Here is a 7,046-nt window from a genome sequence, read left to right on the forward strand (position 1 = left end):
CTTGGATACCAGATGTGATACGGGCGGGCATGGAGGCTCTAGTACCCTGTTGTACCGCCTCTAGGTTGGATACAAGATGTGATACGGGCGGGCATGGAGGCTCTAGTACCCTGTTGTACCGCCCCTAGCTTGGATACTAGATGTGATACAGTTGGGCATGGAGGCTCTAGTACCCTGTTGTACCGCCTCTAGCTTGGATACAAGATGTGATATAGACAGGCATGGAGGCTCTAATACCCTGTTGTACCACCTCTAGCTTGGATACAAGATGTGATACAGACAGGCATGGAGGCTCTAGTACCCTGTTGTACTGCCTCTAGCTTGGATACAAGATGTGATACAGGCGGGCATGGAGGCTCTAGTACCCTGTTGTACCGCCTCTAGCTTGGATACAAGATGTGATACGGGCGGGCATGGAGGCTCTAGTACCCTGTTGTACCGCCTCTAGCTTGGATACAAGATGTGATACGGGCGGGCATGGAGGCTCTAGTACACTGTTGTACTGCCTCTAGCTTGGATACAAGATGTGATACAGACAGGCATGGAGGCTCTAGTACCCTGTTGTACCACCTGTAGCTTGGATACAAGATGTGATACGGGCGGGCATGGAGGCTCTAGTACCCTGTTGTACCGCCTCTAGCTTGGATACAAGATGTGATACAGGCCGGCATGGAGGCTCTAGTACCCTGTTGTGCCGCCTCTAGCTTGGATACAAGATGTGATACAGGTGGGCATGGAGGCTCTAGTACCCTGTTGTACCGCCTCTAGCTTGGATACAAGATGTGATACAGACAGGCATGGAGGCTCTAGTACCCTGTTGTACCGCCTCTAGGTTGGATACAAGATGTGATACAGGCGGGCATGGAGGCTCTACTACCCTGTTGTACCGCCTCTAGCTTGGATACAAGATGTGATACGGGCGGGCATGGAGGCTCTAGTACCCTGTTGTACTGCCTCTAGCTTGGATACAAGATGTGATACAGGCGGGCATGGAGGCTCTAGTACCCTGTTGTACCGCCTCTAGCTTGGATACAAGATGTGATACGGGCGGGCATGGAGGCTCTAGTACCCTGTTGTACCGCCTCTAGCTTGGATACAAGATGTGATACAGGCGGGCTTGGAGGCTCTAGTACTCTGTTGTACCGCCTCTAGCTTGGATACAAGATGTGATACAGGTGGGCATGGATGCTCTAGTATCCTGTTGTGCTGCCTCTAGCTTGGATACAAGATGTGATACGGGCGGGCATGGAGGCTCTAGTACCCTGTTGTACTGCCTCTAGCTTGGATACAAGATTTGATACAGACAGGCATGGAGGCTCTAGTACCCTGTTGTACCACCTCTAGCTTGGATACAAGATGTGATACAGGCAGGCATGGAGGCTCTAGTACCCTGTTGTACCACCTCTAGCTTGGATACAAGATGTGATACAGGCTGGCATGGAGGCTCTAGTACCCTGTTGTACCACCTCTAGCTTGGATACAAGATGTGATACAGGCAGGCATGGAGGCTCTAGTACCCTGTTGTACCGCCTGTAGCTTGGATACAAGATGTGATTTGGGTGGGCATGGAGGCTCTAGTACCCTGTTGCACTGCCTCTAGCTTGGATACCAGATGTGATACGGGTGGGCATGGAGGCTCTAGTACCCTGTTGCACTGCCTCTAGCTTGGATACAAGATGTGATACAGACAGGCATGGAGGCTCTAGTACCCTGTTGTACCACCTCTAGCTTGGATACAAGATGTGATACAGGCAGGCATGGAGGCTCTAGTACGCTGTTGTACCGCCTGTAGCTTGGATACAAGATGTGATTTGGGTGGGCATGGAGGCTCTAGTACCCTGTTGCACTGCCTCTAGCTTGGATACCAGATGTGATACGGGTGGGCATGGAGGCTCTAGTACCCTGTTGCACTGCCTCTAGTTTGGATGCAAGATGTGATACAGGCGGGCATGGAGGCTCTAGTACCTCTTGTACCGCCTCTAGCTTGGATACAAGATGTGATACGGGCGGGCATGGAGGCTCTAGTACCCTGTTGTACCGTCTCTAGCTTGGATACAAGATGTGATACGGGCGGGCATGGAGGCTCTAGTACCCTGTTGTACCGTCTCTAGCTTGGATACAAGATGTGATGCGGGCGGGCATGGAGGCTCTAATACCCTGTTGTACCGTCTCTAGCTTGGATACAAGATGTGACACGGGCGGGCATGGAGGCTCTAGTACCCTGTTGTACCGCCTCTAGCTTGGATACAAGATGTGATACAGACGGGCATGGAGGCTCTAGTACCCTGTTGTACCGCCTCTAGCTTGGATACAAGATGTGATACAGGCGGGCATGGAGGCTCTAGTACCCTGTTGTACCGCCTGTAGCTTGGATACAAGATGTGATTTGGGTGGGCATGGAGGCTCTAGTACCCTGTTGCACTGCCTCTAGCTTGGATACCAGATGTGATACGGGTGGGCATGGAGGCTCTAGTACCCTGTTGTACCACCTCTAGCTTGGATACAAGATGTGATACAGGTGGGCATGGAGGCTCTAGTACCCTGTTGCACTGCCTCTAGCTTGGATACAAGATGTGATACAGACAGGCATGGAGGCTCTAGTACCCTGTTGTACCACCTCTAGCTTGGATACAAGATGTGATACAGGCAGGCATGGAGGCTCTAGTACCCTGTTGTACCGCCTGTAGCTTGGATACAAGATGTGATTTGGGTGGGCATGGAGGCTCTAGTACCCTGTTGCACTGCCTCTAGCTTGGATACCAGATGTGATACGGGTGGGCATGGAGGCTCTAGTACCCTGTTGCACTGCCTCTAGTTTGGATGCAAGATGTGATACAGGCGGGCATGGAGGCTCTAGTACCCTGTTGTACTGCCTCTAGCTTGGATACAAGATGTGATACGGGCGGGCATGGAGGCTCTAGTACCCTGTTGTACCGTCTCTAGCTTGGATACAAGATGTGATACGGGCGGGCATGTAGGCTCTAGTACCCTGTTGTACTGCCTCTAGCTTGGATACAAGATGTGATACGGGCGGGCATGGAGGCTCTAATACCCTGTTGTACCGTCTCTAGCTTGGATACAAGATGTGACACGGGCGGGCATGGAGGCTCTAGTACCCTGTTGTACCGCCTCTAGCTTGGATACAAGATGTGATACAGACGGGCATGGAGGCTCTAGTACCCTGTTGTACCGCCTCTAGCTTGGATACAAGATGTGATACAGGCGGGCATGGAGGCTCTAGTACCCTGTTGTACCACCTGTAGCTTGGATACAAGATGTGATACAGGCGGGCATGGAGGCTCTAGTACCCTGTTGTACCGCCTCTAGCTTGGATACAAGATGTGATACGGGCGGGCATGAAGGCTCTAGTACCCTGTTGTACCGCCTCTAGCTTGGATACAAGATGTGATACGGGCGGGCATGAAGGCTCTAGTACCCTGTTGTACCGCCTCTAGCTTGGATACAAGATGTGATACAGGCGGACATGGAGGCTCTAGTACCCTGTTGTACCGCCTCTAGCTTGGATACAAGATGTGATACGGGCGGGCATGGAGGCTCTAGTACCCTGTTGTACCGCCTCTAGCTTGGATACAAGATGTGATACAGACAGGCATGGAGTCTCTAGTACCCTGTTGTACCGCCTCTAGCTTGGATACAAGATGTGATACAGGTGGGCATGGAGGCTCTAGTATCCTGTTGTACCGCCTCTAGCTTGGATACAAGATGTGATACGGGCGGGCATGGAGGCTCTAGTACCCTGTTGTACTGCCTCTAGCTTGGATACAAGATGTGATACAGACAGGCATGGAGGCTCTAGTACCCTGTTGTAGCACCTCTAGCTTGGATACGAGATGTGATACAGGCAGGCATGGAGGCTCTAGTACCCTGTTGTACCACCTGTAGCTTGGATACAAGATGTGATACGGGTGGGCATGGAGGCTCTAGTACCCTGTTGTACTGCCTCTAGCTTGGATACAAGATGTGATACAGACAGGCATGGAGGCTCTAGTACCCTGTTGCACTGCCTCTAGTTTGTATACCAGATGTGATACTGGCGGGCATGGCGGCATACAGGTTCTGTATGGTATCCTGTGGCATATTGCTCCACATTTGCTATGTAACTGAACCTTTAGATCATGCAAAGTTGTAGGTTGTAGAAGTTGGTCTCCCAGATGGTCCCATACATGTTATCTTGGTGATAAATTTGACCTGGCAGCCACGGAAGTGTGACAATGTTGTGGGACATTCCTGTGACCCCCTTGTGTGTGCGGCCGAGCACACTTGTCAGCTGATAGGTAAGGGCACGCATCGCTGTACTCCGGCCAGGGCAGACCGGTGGGCAGAAGGCGCTGCACTGCTGCACGCCCAGCCCTAATGCTATAGCGCCACGTCCAGCAGCAGTAGGCGTGAGCCGGCAATCACGTCCTAATGTGACCGTCAGCCAGTGGTGCAGCAGTGAGCAGCTGCTCTCCTGATGGAAGCAGAACGCTGCAGTCATCCGCAGTACATTCCACACCAGCTGCGCCTTCTGTGGTACAAGGTCCGTATTCCGAGACCAGCATTCTTCCCAGCATGCACTGCAGCTTCTTCTCATTTGCATATAACATTGTCACAAAATGCTCTTCCGTTTGGCCAAAATACTCTATATTAATGGGTTTTATTATTACAGGCATGACATATTAGGTAAAATATCACAGCAGGATACATTATTTTTAATTTATAAAAGTAATCTCTCCACAATGTAAGAACTTCTCTCCCGCGGGACCATAAATACCGCCGGTGCTGTCTGCAGTATCGTGCTTGCTTCGGCAGCACATATACTAAAATTGGAACGATACAGAGAAGATTAGCATGGCCCCTGCGCAAGGATGACACGCAAATTCGTGAGGCGTTCCATATTTTTGCACCCATTCTTCAATTAGAATTAAAAAAAAATTCTAACATAACATTTTTTTCTCCTTATAGGTTTTAACTTGGAGTAATAATAATAATTGTCTCACGGTGCCACCACTAAAAGGTGTATTTTTTGTGCCATGTGACTACAGGCATACAGCAAATGTACCCGAGGCGCCATAACCCCGTACAGTGTAACCCCCCCCAGAAGTTGTGGGATGACACTTTTGTCTGTGTGATTGTAACGTTGTTATAAGTGAGTGATTACAATATCGGAGTAAAAGGATCATTTAGGCGACTTTCACACGGGCGACCCCCTATTTTGTGTCTGCAATATTTGGTTGCCAGCAATGCTTTTTTTTTAGAATAATCTCCCATCGCAGTGCTGACGGCCACAATAAAATTGCGCGATAAAAAATGTACAATTTTTTATTGCGAAAATGAATAGGACTTTCCATTATCAAAATTGCATCGCAACACAATCTTGTTGCATTGCGAGGCGATAAAAAGAAGCGGCTCCATAGCGAAACCTGGGAGATAAAAAGAATCGCACATCGCAGAAAGATAGAGCAGCCGTTATTTTTTGTTCTCTCAACATCACATCAGTGAAAACATCACAGATGGGAAGGAAACCGTTGGTTTCATAATCTGCTTTTTTACTGACTATCGCATCAGGCGAAAATCGCACGATTTTCTTGCCTGTGTGAAACCACCCTTATTGCGGAAAACTGATGCCTTGTACAAAGACTCCAGTACCCTGTTGTACCGCCTCTAGCTTGGATACAAGATGTGATACAGGCGGGCATGGAGGCTCTAGTATCCTGTTGTACCGCCTCTAGCTTGGATACGAGATGTGATACAGGCAGGCATAGAGGCTCTAGTACCCTGTTGTACCGCCTCTAGCTTGGATACAAGATGTGATACAGGCAGGCATAGAGGCTCTAGTACCCTGTTGTACCGCCTCTAGCTTGGATACAAGATGTGATACAGGCGGGCATAGAGGCTCTAGTACCCTGTTGTACCGCCTCTAGCTGGGATACAAGATGTGATACGGGCGGGCATGGAGGCTCTAGTACCCTGTTGTACCGCCTCTAGGTTGGATACAAGATGTGATACGGGTGGGCATGGAGGCTCTAGTACCCTATTGTACCGCCTCTAGCTTGGATACAAGATGTGATACAGGTGGGCATGGAGGCTCTAGTACCCTGTTGTACCGCCTCTAGCTTGGATACAAGATGTGATATAGACAGGCATGGAGGCTCTAATACCCTGTTGTACCACCTCTAGCTTGGATACAAGATGTGATACAGACAGGCATGGAGGCTCTAGTACCCTGTTGTACTGCCTCTAGCTTGGATACAAGATGTGATACAGGCGGGCATGGAGGCTCTAGTACCCTGTTGTACCGCCTCTAGCTTGGATACAAGATGTGATACGGGCGGGCATGGAGGCTCTAGTACCCTGTTGTACCGCCTCTAGCTTGGATACAAGATGTGATACAGGTGGGCATGGAGGCTCTAGTACCCTGTTGTACCGCCTCTAGCTTGGATACAAGATGTGATATAGACAGGCATGGAGGCTCTAATACCCTGTTGTACCACCTCTAGCTTGGATACAAGATGTGATACAGACAGGCATGGAGGCTCTAGTACCCTGTTGTACCGCCTCTAACGTGGATACAAGATGTGATACAGGCGGGCATGGAGGCTCTAGTACCCTGTTGTACCGCCTCTAGCTTGGATACAAGATGTGATACGGGCGGGCATGGAGGCTCTAGTACACTGTTGTACTGCCTCTAGCTTGGATACAAGATGTGATACAGGCAGGCATGGAGGCTCTAGTATCCTGTTGTACTGCCTCTAGCTTGGATACAAGATGTGATACAGACAGGCATGGAGGCTCTAGTACCCTGTTGTACCACCTCTAGCTTGGATACAAGATGTGATACAGGCAGGCATGGAGGCTCTAGTACCCTGTTGTACCGCCTCTAGCTTGGATACAAGATGTGATACAGGTGGGCATGGATGCTCTAGTATCCTGTTGTACTGCCTCTAGCTTGGATACAAGATGTGATACAGGCGGGCATGGAGGCTCTAGTACCCTGTTGTACCGCCTCCAGCTTGGATACAAGATGTGATACGGGCGGGCATGGA

The 7,046-nt window shown here is 50.1% G+C and overlaps 1 non-coding gene across 1 annotated transcript; it reads left to right on the forward strand.

Annotated features, from left to right (window-relative positions):
• Positions 1 to 4,796: 4,796 nt before the first annotated feature.
• On the forward strand, positions 4,797 to 4,903 carry LOC136588839 (U6 spliceosomal RNA). Its single transcript, XR_010787646.1, has one exon. It is a non-coding gene; the product is annotated as a U6 spliceosomal RNA (small nuclear RNA).
• The last annotated feature ends 2,143 nt before the right edge of the window (positions 4,904 to 7,046 follow it).

Source organism: Eleutherodactylus coqui, chromosome 13, assembly GCF_035609145.1.
Source record: "Eleutherodactylus coqui strain aEleCoq1 chromosome 13, aEleCoq1.hap1, whole genome shotgun sequence".
Lineage (NCBI taxonomy): Eukaryota > Metazoa > Chordata > Amphibia > Anura > Eleutherodactylidae > Eleutherodactylus > Eleutherodactylus coqui.